Here is a 12,307-nt window from a genome sequence, read left to right as displayed (position 1 = left end):
CCAGACTGCAGCCAGCACTTGCAATCGTATTCCATCAAGGTAATTCTGCAAAGTTTTAGTCTAATAAAGATTTTCATTGGACAGGCAGGAGCTTGTGTAGTTGGAAGAGGTGGTCCTGTGTTCCTATGCCCATCGTGACTCTCCCAGTTTGGAAACAGGATTTATTTTAATAAGGATGCACTTTGCTTAGCATACAGAAGTAATCGATAAAACATCAAGTGCAAGAAATGGAGGGAGGCAAGTGCTCAGCACTTTTCCCTGTAATTAATTTCACAGTGCGGTTCTCGGAGCGGTGGCTGTCACAGCCCCGCACCAGGAGGGGCACGACCAGAGCAGAGCAAACGCAGCTCATCTATCCGCAGTGCGAGCCTAACAAAATCAGAATGGCCTCTTTGGGGTTTGTTTTTTAAGCTCTTCATTAAAATACCTGCAGAGGAGTCTGGCATTGGAGGTTCACCCATCTATTTTCTTCTATCTACTGCACAGAAGACAAGTGTTCTCATAATTGGGCCATTAAAGGAGGTGTTGAAATGTTACTAATTGTCAAAGGCAATTAAGTGTAGCAACATGTCACAGGTAAATTAACGAGACTCCAGGTGTTTTGAGCAAATTGCATTTATGTGGGTGTAAAACAATTCCGATCGGCTCTGCTAGTTGTCTGTACGGTTTTGGTGTGCTCTGGTTTTTTGGTGTGTTTTTTTGTTTGTTTGTTTTTGTTTTGAGAGAGAGTAATGTAGCTATGCATCAGCACCTGAGCTGGCTGTTATTTATAAGGTCTCTGTGATATCCTACATGTTGTATAACCTTGACTTTAGATATGCTTAAAATCCATAGCTTCTGTTTTCTGGAAGATGCTCCTTCTTCTAACCAGGCCTGCATATCCAGACTGTTTTCAGGCTTGCTCTGATCCACTGGAAGCAGAGATTGTGCCAGTTTCTGTGACCTCTCCAGACTGAGAGGTTCTTCAGAGGGAAATCCAGATATTGAGGCAGTAACTTATAACCAATGTTCCAACAAGATTAATTTTTTCTCTCTCTCCACATCTTTCACTCCTTAATTCATAGAGAGTTTTTGATGCCTCTTTATCATGGCCTTTAAGATGTGTGAGCAGCTGCTGCATGTGCCTTGGTGTGAAGGGTGGTTTCAGAGACAAGAAACCAGGCGGTAAATACCACTGCAGCCTCTGTGCTTTGCAATAGGCACCCTTCTCTTTCCATCCCACTTGCCATCATCCAACTTCCCTTCGATCCTTGCATCTCAGTGCTTTGTTGCCTTTCCCCTCCCTAAGGCAGAGGTCCTGCTGCTGCAGGAAGGGGTGGCTCCGGCCTCGCTCCTGAGGTGTGCGCCAGTCGCTGCATCTGTGCCTCCCTTGCTGTAGCTGACCTGAGACCGCTGCCCTCCTCCCGTACCTCTGAACAGACATGCGGAGCTCTGCTGGTCTACATATCAACAGGCACGACGTGTCGCAGAGGAAGAAAGTCACCCTCTTCATGACACCTCAAGCAGAGGCGTGCATGGGAGTGTGCAGCCAGGCAGCATGGGGCTGTGGGATGACCCTAAAAACCTTCCTGGGGAGCACTGCTGTAAGGATAATATTATCTTCAATTATCCCTCCTTTGGTCACTAGCCCAGGGCTTGGCACCAGTTCTGCCACAGACCTCGTAGGTGGCCTGAGCTGACCACCGGCCAGGAAATCTTTGAGAGACCCAGGTAAGAATTATAGGTCGGTCAGTCTCTGTGCTCGGATCCTCGTCAGGAATAACAGAGCTACTGCCTGGTGATACCGTGATTCCCACAATGATTCACATGCAGCAGTAGTGGAGGTATCTCTAATACCCTGCAGCTGCTCATTTTTATTGACTAGCACATCTAGTTAATGACAAGATTTTGTAAATGTGACTTTACTGGTAAAAATATTGTGAAGAAAAAATGCACACATCCAGATTAGTTTCCACTTACTTGTGCATCATACGTGCTATACATACAAGCTATTGTAGCATGGGTTTAAGTTTTGCGTTCACTAAAATACTAATTAGTCTATTGAGAAGTATAGGAGCCATAATCACAAAGTTCCTGCAGACACTTCTTATTACAAACAGTAAGAAAGCTGTTATCTTTGCTCCATGCATAGCTATTTTCAGGAAAACCTGCAGTGACCCAAAATCACTGCTGAGAATATTCAGAGTTTTAACCTTTGAACAAATATCATGGGTTTTATTTCTGGTTACAATTTTAACATACAAAATCTGGAGTTACTAAATTGAGAGTGGCCAGCAGCTGTATCACTCCTGCCAAAAACGATGGCATGCTGCCCTCCCCCTGCAGCTCACAATACTGTAGATATTAGGAGAGACCACAAAAGGGTGGAACTGTCACATGGTCCCATAATTATCACTCTTTGTTTCTTTTCTGTTCCTGCTGTATTAGATGCCCTCCCTGCGAAGAGATTTGTGATTGTGTGTATGTGCACACGCGTGTTTGAGGGTGGGTGAAACCCTAATTGTATATTATTAAAATATTATGATTTTTCCCCTTCCAAGCTGTAGCAATATGCAGCACCTCCCTGATGTCTTGTGCAGCTGGCTTTGACTGGCACTTGCAAGGTTGTCCTCCAGGTGCTGCATCAGAAATCTTTTGACACAGTGTCAGTAATTAAGTGTACAATTAAGAGAATGTCTGCAATTAAGTTCAATCAGTCAGTCAATCAAATCTACATTTGTAAAGGGTTTCTAAAGGGCCTCTTATCCAAGCCTCCCCTCTGCTTCAGAGCTCTGCAAAGTTAACACCAGACACAAGGCAACATTTATTTGAAGCAACCCAAAGAAAGGGCTTTAAGGTTTGCATTGAGAGGATATTCGAGGCCTAGCTGTCTACTGAATAAAAACTGACTTTAGGTAAGGAATTCAGGCACAACACTGAAATGCAACTATTAAAAAGGTTGAAAAGTTTTAGCTTTTCTAGCTGTCTGTCTCCCTGGGCATTCAGCTCAGCTCAGTAGTATTATTTCTCATCTCCCTCCCTATGGGATAGAATCAAAAAGGACAGATACTGTGCTGGTATAAGCTAGCCTGGTTTCGTGCCATTTCAGGCATCTTTCAGCTCATGCCAGTTTTAGTTTTTGATGGGGCAGTTGGAGTGGCTGCGCGCTTGCTGCTTTTGTGCTGCCCAGTAAATGAATCTTGAGTGAAAGCACAGCCCTGCTTGGGGTAGTTACTTGAAACAGTTTTCCTTGACTATACCTGTTACAGCCTATGCCATGCTCGAGGCTTTTTTAATGCACCTCAATACAGCAAACGACTTACACGTGCAGAGGATTGTGCCGTGGTTTCTGTGCCAAAGCCCTTTACAGGTTGCAGAGCGCGTGGTGAAAGCCACCAGTGTCAAAGTGCTTGTCTGTGGCTTGTGTGTTTCTGTAGTGGGAGCCTAGGAAATGCCGTCTTTGAAGTCGAAGCATTTGGGATGGCTCCTGTTCTTGGTAACGTGCCCTTTTCCAGAAAGAGGTCTCTCTCGATAGGCTCAGCTCCCACGTTTGTCCGGCTTATATTCTGTACTCTGTGAAGTGGATAGCGAGGCTGTTGGTAACCAACACTTCAAATAAATATGCCCCAAATCAACCCATTTCGATGGGGTTCTCCTGTTCGCCGTCACCAAGCTGCAGTGACAGATGCTATTCAGGACTTGGTATTCACAAACAGCAGCAGCAAAGCGCACCACATTTTAAGTTCTTCTGTGCACGTAGTTAAACCTTGTGTCACTGAGTGAGCCTGCAAATAGGAGAGTGTGGGGGGGTTGCAGCTAGAAAAAGGGCTGCATTTCTCTGTATGGATGTACCTGGCGTTAGTAAGGCCCCTTTGATAAATATAGGTTTAACTTAATGCCCCAAGTACCAGTGCTGGCTACACCAAGAAGCAGCTTCCAAATGCATGAGCCAAGACTAGTGGCTGGTACTTTTTTTGACTGTTTTGCTTTGATCTTATTCCTTTTGCCTGAAAGGAAGTGTGTGGGGTTTTTTTTTTGTTTGTTTTGGGTTTTTTTTGGTTTTTTTGTCTGAATTGCCAGATCTGTATCACCCATTGCTTTCTAAGATCTGGAAATATTCAGTCTTTAGACTGCACATATTACTCCGAAGAGTAACTTGAGGATTTTTTTTTTTTCTTGTCTCTGGTGCTACATCAGTGTGAGCCACAAGCCATGGTATCTTTGATAACAAGCTTGCATTTACATCTCTCATCTCTTAAAGGAGTTTTGCTAACTGCAGAGTGTATTGGCAAAGACTTGTCCATAGCACTGCGCATCTCTGGCAGCTTGTCTGCTGATTCGTTATATTCATTGCCTTAACGTATGGAAAGCTGTTAGCCAAAATGTCCTTCATATGGAAAAAAAGAACAAATGGCTAAGTAACGTATCAATGATAGTGCTGTAAATACTCCTCAGCATATCATTAATACCCAACTCTATTTCTGTCTTCATCCATAGCGCTCACAGTGCCCTACAAATGAAGACCCCTTACGCCTGGGAAGCTGAAGCCAGCTAGGAAGGGAAGGGCGAGGTGGCGAGTGCAGTATCGTGCTTCAACGGATCTTCAGCAGAGCCAAGCAGTTTGCCAGCAGAGGGTCCTGCCATCTGGACCTGTTGCTGCCCAGGCAGTGGGAAGGTAGGTACCCTTATTTCATTACCCTTAATTGGTAAATAAGCAAACTTGTGTATTTTTCATCTGCTTATGCTTGACACGTAATGCTTACCCTCTTGCACTTCCACTCTTTGTCTCACTAAAAATGTAATGGGGAAAGAACCCCAATTCATTGTCGGTGTTCTCGTTAGCCTCCACCATTAATCACCACCAGCACTCTAAGGAATGGTTTGTTAAGGTTGGAATTGTTCTGGGATGCTCTGAAGAAAAATACTTCAGGAAAAGATATCAAGAGCTCTTTGTGGTTGTTATGTATTTCAAGATACCTACAGAGATGAGTATTAGCGGGATAAAGTAGAGAAAACTGAAACAGTATGGGGTTGGCTACGTTCTGGTTTGAAAATATGTTGTGGTCCTGTTATTGTCATGATTTGATTTGAATAGAGTGTAACTTTAACACTAAGCAGGGAAATAAGTTTTTGTAAGATACCCAACACAGGGTGTGTGTTATGCTCAAGAATGAGCCTGGAAATAAATGTCAGAAGCTTTGACATCTTGCGCTGCTGACTGGAAGAGCTCAGCACCGCTGTATGTGGAAGCCAGCTGTTGGCTTTCCAGGGAGCAAACCCTTCAGAGGTCTGCGTTTGTAAGAAAAGCCATCAGCAAGTAGTTTTTGAATGCTTTTAAAGTCAGACACGTAGAAGGGGGAGGGGGAAAGAAGGATTAGGCCGGCAGCTGAGAAATAATACAGGATAATAAATTCTTGAAATTTGGTACTAAATCTATCAAAGCAAATAATATGTCTTGATGGTAGGAGAACATTATTTGTTTTTTGTTTTAAATTTGCCAGACCTCATTTTTTTGGGGCATTCGTCTTGGGGAAGTGAGGACTTTGAAAAGGCAATTGCAACTGGTGAATGATTAGTGTTAGATGTGACACTTTTATGCATCAAATATGTTTAACTGTATTAACCTTCGAGGAATTTACACTGACACCTTAAAAGATCTATCTTGTGTTCAGCCTGAAAAATCTAAAGTCTCCCTCAGCTGAAATCTTATTTACATTCATTTTATTACAAAATAAATGGGTCTAAAACTTTAATGGAGTTTTGCCAGATTCTGAAGGCAGCATGGCAGGATTGCTGGAAGGAAGCAGGCACTGCTGGTGTGATTCTTTAGAGAAAGATCCTCAAGGGAATGCAGAGCGGTGCGTGTGCACCGAAACAAGGCTACAATCGGGTTTCTCTACTGGATATACCATCCTAGAGGGAAGAGGACTGAAAGCGATGGGGTTACACATCTAATTTATCCACATTAGGGTTTAATTTCCTGCTAATAAGGTATTTAAGCCTTCCAGAAAGCAGCTTGTGGTCTTTGTAAACTTTTAATCTTTACATGTTATGCAGAAAGTAAGTACATTCTCAAAATGGGTTCTTACTGGAGACTTTCAAGAAATATTCAGGTTATTAAAATGCTCTGTGTACTGCACCTCTCCATTTCCCAGCATGCTTGATCTCTGAATGCCTGGTGTATCCAAATTTCCATGCAGTTTCCCTTCTCTGTCAGTGGGAAGCAGTTCCTCTTGTTGCTGATTCATCTCCATGTCTCTTGTGCTTCACTCCACTGAAATCTGGTTAGGTATGAGACAGACTCCGGTGGAATGAAGGACAACAGAACCCATGGATCGTCCTTATTTCACTTGGAAAACGCAGGCGAGTTTATCGCATGTTAACGTACCTTTTAGGGAAGCACAGCTGGCACACCTGCGATGTTTGAGTTGTATGTAGGAGGCGTGAAATTCTACAACCAGTCCTTATGGGGATGCTATGGGCTGAAACTTTCACTTGCTCTTTTTTTCCCTCCATACCCTGTTTTTTCATTCACTTTAATTTCAGCCTGTAACAGAGCAGCCAGGTACACTTTGTAATGTTAACTGTGGGAACAACTTACCAAAGGGTAGGGTGATTCGCCATCTTTTGAAGGTCTTAAACTACTGCGAGCTTCGCCAAACTAAACACTCAAGGGTTTGAGCTTTTATGGCTTTTACAAGGAAGGCCCAACAAGATAATTGCCATCGTCCCTTCTGGCCTTACACCCCTGAATTTGCAAAATCCAAAGAATGCCAGTAGGCAATTTTCTTATACATGCTGGTTCTTTTTAAAGACCTTTGGCAATAATGAGAATGTGCTAAGCTACTACTTCCCTTTAGCCTAGATAGGGGAGAAATAATCTCACTTAGTCACAGCCCCACATGATATGGTAATTGGAGTCTGCTTGCTTCAGGCTTCTTGTAAAGCATGGGCAGATAGCAGAGCAAGGAACACAGCACTTGTCCCGACATGGCATTGCCAGGCTGCCACTGCTCATGCACACACCGTACTGCATCTGTGAAATGGATTATGTATATTATGGGATTGCCCTAAGGTACCATGAAGATTCAACTAGTTAAGCTAAGCACTGTCCAAACCCTCTAAAAGATGTGTAGCCTCTTCCAAAGAGCTTCCAATCTGCGAAAGAGACAAAAATAAGGAAAATAAAGACTGTTAGAAATATGCCCCCCCAAAAAACCAATCCAACCCATCCCTGTATCTCTGCAGTAAAGATGTTTCTGAGATTCTTGCAAAGGAATCTGATTATAGATTGAAATATTTTAATCTTTTTAGATATGTCCTGTTTTTACCTGTAAAATTAATATTGAAGTCTGAATATAATGGATATACTTAGCATTGCATGTTGCTTCTCATCTGAAGAACTGAAAACATAAAAAAAAAACCCTACCCCGAAATACACAAATCCCATAAGTGAAATGAAAGTTCACCATATCCCAGCAAGGGATGACAAATATTGTTTCCAATTTGGGTGGCTCTGCTTCACAGGGACGTGAAGCCAAATTAAGGGACCCAGGCCTCCATTCCTCCCCCCTTGACACCTGGGAAAACTGGGACCTTCAAAGTGCTTAGTGACATAAAGGGTCCAGTTCCGAGTAGCAATGTGTTTTGGCAACTCTCCCATGCGCTTGGGCAACTTAAGATGTCAACTTTTAATTTGTTTGTACTTTGCAGCTTGGGAAAAGATAGGTTGGGATGCAAAAACTTGACTTGAAGATGAACTGAAATACTTGCCTGTGCTTAAAAAAAAAAAAAGCCAACCCACAAAAGCCCCCACTTGGGAGGTGCTGATAGAGGATTTAACAGAACAAATAGCTTAGGGTGTTTCTCTCTCACTTTTGCTTAAATATAAACCTGCTGTCTGTTGCTGCATTGAAGCCTCTCCCTTCATTTTGTCAAGACATGTTAAAAGCATTTGGGTAAGTCCTGAGAAAGGGTGGCCTAGGCAGGAACCCATCAACTGAAATTCCTCTGTGCAATCCTGGCTTATTTGAAATGCCTTTTATCAGGCAAGTTACAACGGGCTTTAGCACCATAAATGCCTAATGCACAGCTTCCAGCCATTAACCACTTCGTGCCTGGAATTCACAAAGCCAGCATGCCCAGGAGAGCAAATAAACAGCTGCAAGGCTGGCTTTGGCTTCGGCTTCCTTCAGGAACAGCTCGGATTATTAAGTAAAGGTGCTTATCGACAAAATCTTGCATTAAAACAATGGTAATAAAAACTTGAAATACAAGCTCCAGGGACCCACCTCCAACAGCTAACTACCCCTCAATCTTGAACAACCAATTTAAAGTAAATTAAAGGTTACCAGTATGAGGGTTTTTTTCCAGCCTTTTAATGAGATACCACTTGGTTTTTGCTTCTCCCTGGGGAGAAGCCTTGAGAGTCAGGCTGCAGTCTTTTGCATCTACCTGAGCAGTAGCAAAGATCTGCTGCATCCTCAGAAGTGGCAAACCTTTAACTAAAGGTCAGATAAAATTGTACTGGACTTCTCTGAACTTTAAAGTGAGCAAATGTTTCTGTATTTCTTTGTCTATAGGGGAACTAAGAGATAAAGATTGATGCTCTGAGCCAAAGCTCATTGCATTTGTTACATTACATGGACTTTGCATTAGGCCCAGTGATTGCAAGCCCTTGAAATTTTCAGTGCAATGCCCTGAGTGCTCTCAAAAGCGCCAGTAGCTCATAATCCTGGTTAGAAAAGTATATAATAATTTGTTTCACTGTAACATAAGCTTATATTTAAAATGAAGCATAAGTAAAAACTGCTTTCTGAACTGTCACTTCCAGAGGCAATACTCTTCTGCAACCCCTACCTGATCCAGGTGTTATGTTGGAAAATGACCTTTGCCTGGGCCTTTTCTAGGAAATGTTCCTACTCAAAGCACGTTCTGCTGCTCATTCAGGGGTTTCCATTTTTCTGCTTTACTCTGGTATTACCCTCTCACTTTTCCAAAGCCTTAGCTTGAAACTGGCTACTATTGGTTTTTAAAGGGAAAACAGCTCTTCATTTGTCTTAATTTTGAGCAAGTTTTTTACAACATAGTCAATTGGTTGGCTTTTACCACTGTGCATTGCTCTTGGAGAGGAACCCGATTTTACAGCAGTAGCTGAAGTCACTTACAAAGCTCGTGATTCCCTGTTTTAAAAGTGACCGAGAAGGCCTTTGGACTCTTCTCTTTTGCTGGTACACAACAGCCAGCATAACCAGTGCCATCCACAGAAGGGGGGGAAAAAGCAACCTGAGCCCACTGGCTCCTCTGATCCCAGGGAGAAGCTCTGCCTCTCAGGAGAGAGCTCACCGAGCCTGAGCCTTCAGCATCCGTAATGCCACACAGCAACACAGGACTTTTGGACTTCAAAGTACTTAGCAAACTTGTCAAACTAATGCAAGTTAAAACTCTCTCTATAAGGAAAAATAACAATTATGGAAGTAGTCATATATATTTCACTTTTTCATGATACCTCTGAATAGGTAAGAAAACAGTTTAAGTGCTTTGCATAGAAAATCAAGAGAAGAATCAACTGATTGAAACTAAGCTTAATTCTTACAAATGGTAGTTTAGATGGCTGCTCAAATCCGGTATTCATTGCACTAATGTGAATCCAGAGCAACTCCGTGGGTTCTAATTGAATTATGATGTTCTTGAAGGCCAGTGATAACCACATAATTCTTGCCAGTGTAGGAAATATTTTTTAGGGAATCTCTCCATGTACCATCAATTGTTTCTTTGAATAACTCCGCTATTATTTATGACTTAAGATATCCCTAGGAAATGTTTAAGATGTTTGCATTTTTCCTTTTAAAAGCTATTTCCTGGCCTGTTTCCACACAGCAAAGGGCAGCTGCGTTGATGGCTGTAGGGAATGAGCAGCACTTCTGCTGTATAAATGGTATTAACGCACCTCGTTACAGCCTTCCAAAGAAACCACCTCTCCAGCAAGTGACTCCCAGGCACGACGCTCCCCCAGCTCCCACCACTTCTATACAATACAGAAGAACACGTGCTTGTACCGCTCACTCACCTGTCTTGGTTAACTAGGTACCAATCCCGTCTTGCAACTGCTTTACTTAACTTTAAACCAAAATAAAAAAAGACTAAGGAGACGGAAACTAAAATAAAACAGCTGGTAAATAAATAAATTCGGGGACTGTTTCTTTTCTTCGTTTTCGTCCTTCTTTTGAACAGAATCCCAGAGGAGGTGAAACAGAGGCACACGAGCGGTCCCTTATTCGGGCGGCACCGAGCGTTGGGGGGCCCGGTCCGGCCGGGCGGACTGGCAGCGCGGGAGAGGAAGGGCGAGGAGCAGACGGGCACTCATCACACACCAAAGGCGCAGGGGGTCTTAAAACAAGCGGAGGAGCGGCTCAGCCCCCGCCCAGGTGCTGGCCGCAGGTGAGTCTTTATTTGCGCGCCTGCTCAGGAGGCCGCGCTCAGCCGCGGGCGCAGCCAATGGAGAGGGCGGCGCGCCCCGGCTCCTCCCCGCGCTCCGCGGCCGCCCGCGCTCCCTGCGCGGGGGCGCCCGGCCCGGCCCGGCCGCTGGGGGAGCGGGGAGGGCCCGCGGCGCCGGGGGCTTGGGGCGGGCCGCGCCTGGGCCCACCTGCCTTCCCCCGGCGCCCGCGGTGCTGCAGAGAGCGCCCAAACGACCGAGGGAGCGCGGGCTGCCGTGCTCCTGCCTCTCCGAAGTGAGCGCTTCTAGGCGGCCTTCTGCTCTCAAAGGGCTTACTTTTAAAAGCATTAATACTGCAAGTGACCAGTTTGGAAGAGAACGTTTTGATGTTTTGTTAGGTCAAGTTGCTTAACTTTTGTATTTGCTTTCCTGTGTAAGAAACATTTCATTTTGCTTTTGCAGAGCTGCTACGGAACTGGGAAAACCTACTCCAGGGCTAGCTCTGGAGCATGCAGTACGCTGTGAGGTGGGGGCTGTAATGTAATCCCTCTAAACTAGTAATTCAAGCAGTAAAAGCCTGCTGTGGGGGTATCTCCTTGCAAAGAATTTGGGTAGAGGAACTTCGTGAAGCGTAGGATTGCTCTGTCAGAGGGCTTCGATGCAATGGGTTTAATTCCAGGTCTAAGGGAAGGCAGTTCATTGTGAGACTCCAAGAGTTCCGTTGTGTGTTAACGTGAATCTCTCGAGTCTTTTTTCTTTTTTTTTTTCCGTTTTTTTTTCTTTTTTTTTTTTTTTAACCTTTCTCTTTGCCCTCCTTTTCCCTGGGGTGCTGGGGTGGAAGGTGCCCAGTCACCTGCCTGGCGCTGGTGGTGCCACGTGGGAGTGGGCACGGCACTCCCAGAGCAGGGTCTGCCCCGCGGCCTCCCGAGCCGTTGCTGTGGGAGAGCTCTGCAGGCCAGGCTTGAGGTGCCCATACTTTGCATTTAGCAAAAATATTCTGGAAGGCAGATTATTTCTGGATCTTTTAAGTCTGCTAATCTGCACGAATCAAAATATTTCAATTAGTTTGCCTTTCCAGTGGAGCAGGGTGTAGATAACCAAGTAAGCAAAAAAAAATTAAATTTCACTTCTTTATTTCTGTTTGTAGTGCTAACAACTTACTACTATTCTTCCAGACTGTCTTCCATGTTAGGACTGCACTGGAATCTTGCTTTTCTGTTCCGTTTTTGGGTAAACCAGAGATTCTAAATTCAGGCTGCTTTCGTTATGACGCAGGTCACAAGGTTTGCTGCTTTAATTTTGATTGCGTTGAATTGCACTGAGCAGCAGTGTCCATCGTACCCACAATTATGAATTAAAAGTTCTCATTTTTTTGCCACACACTTTGAACGTGGAGGTGAACACATCAGTCTATAAATGGGTCTGCTGGAATACTTTTAGAGAGAAGGAAGTCAGTGTTTTTCATATGAGAAATACGTACTGAAGGCTTTCACTATTCATTGCTTGCTTTTATTGTCTTAGGACTGTGTGAAACAATAAGCCAAACTCACCACAGTTTCGCACCACTGCACGGTTTGAAGTCAGGACAGTAGTTCTTTTAGATACAAATCAGTTCTTTATTTGTTTTATTTGCTACTGCAAAACAACAAATACCTTTTGAAGTTTACAACTGCTGCTGTCAAGGCCAGATGTGGTGGGACTGGCAGTGACATGGATAGGTGGGTAGGAACATAATGTTCCATAATACCCAATCATTTCAACTATCAGTTCCCTTAAACTTTCAACACGTACCCGTTAGGTGGAAAAAGCTGCCAACACATCATAAAACTGCTGCTGCGAGCTCTCAAACCCTGCTGATGGAAATATGTCAGGGGATGAAGGCTCTTCCCTGCA

Source organism: Platalea leucorodia, assembly GCF_965183815.1.
Source record: "Platalea leucorodia genome assembly, chromosome: 19".
Classification (NCBI taxonomy): Eukaryota; Metazoa; Chordata; class Aves; order Pelecaniformes; family Threskiornithidae; genus Platalea; species Platalea leucorodia.
This window is presented reverse-complemented; position numbering follows the sequence as displayed.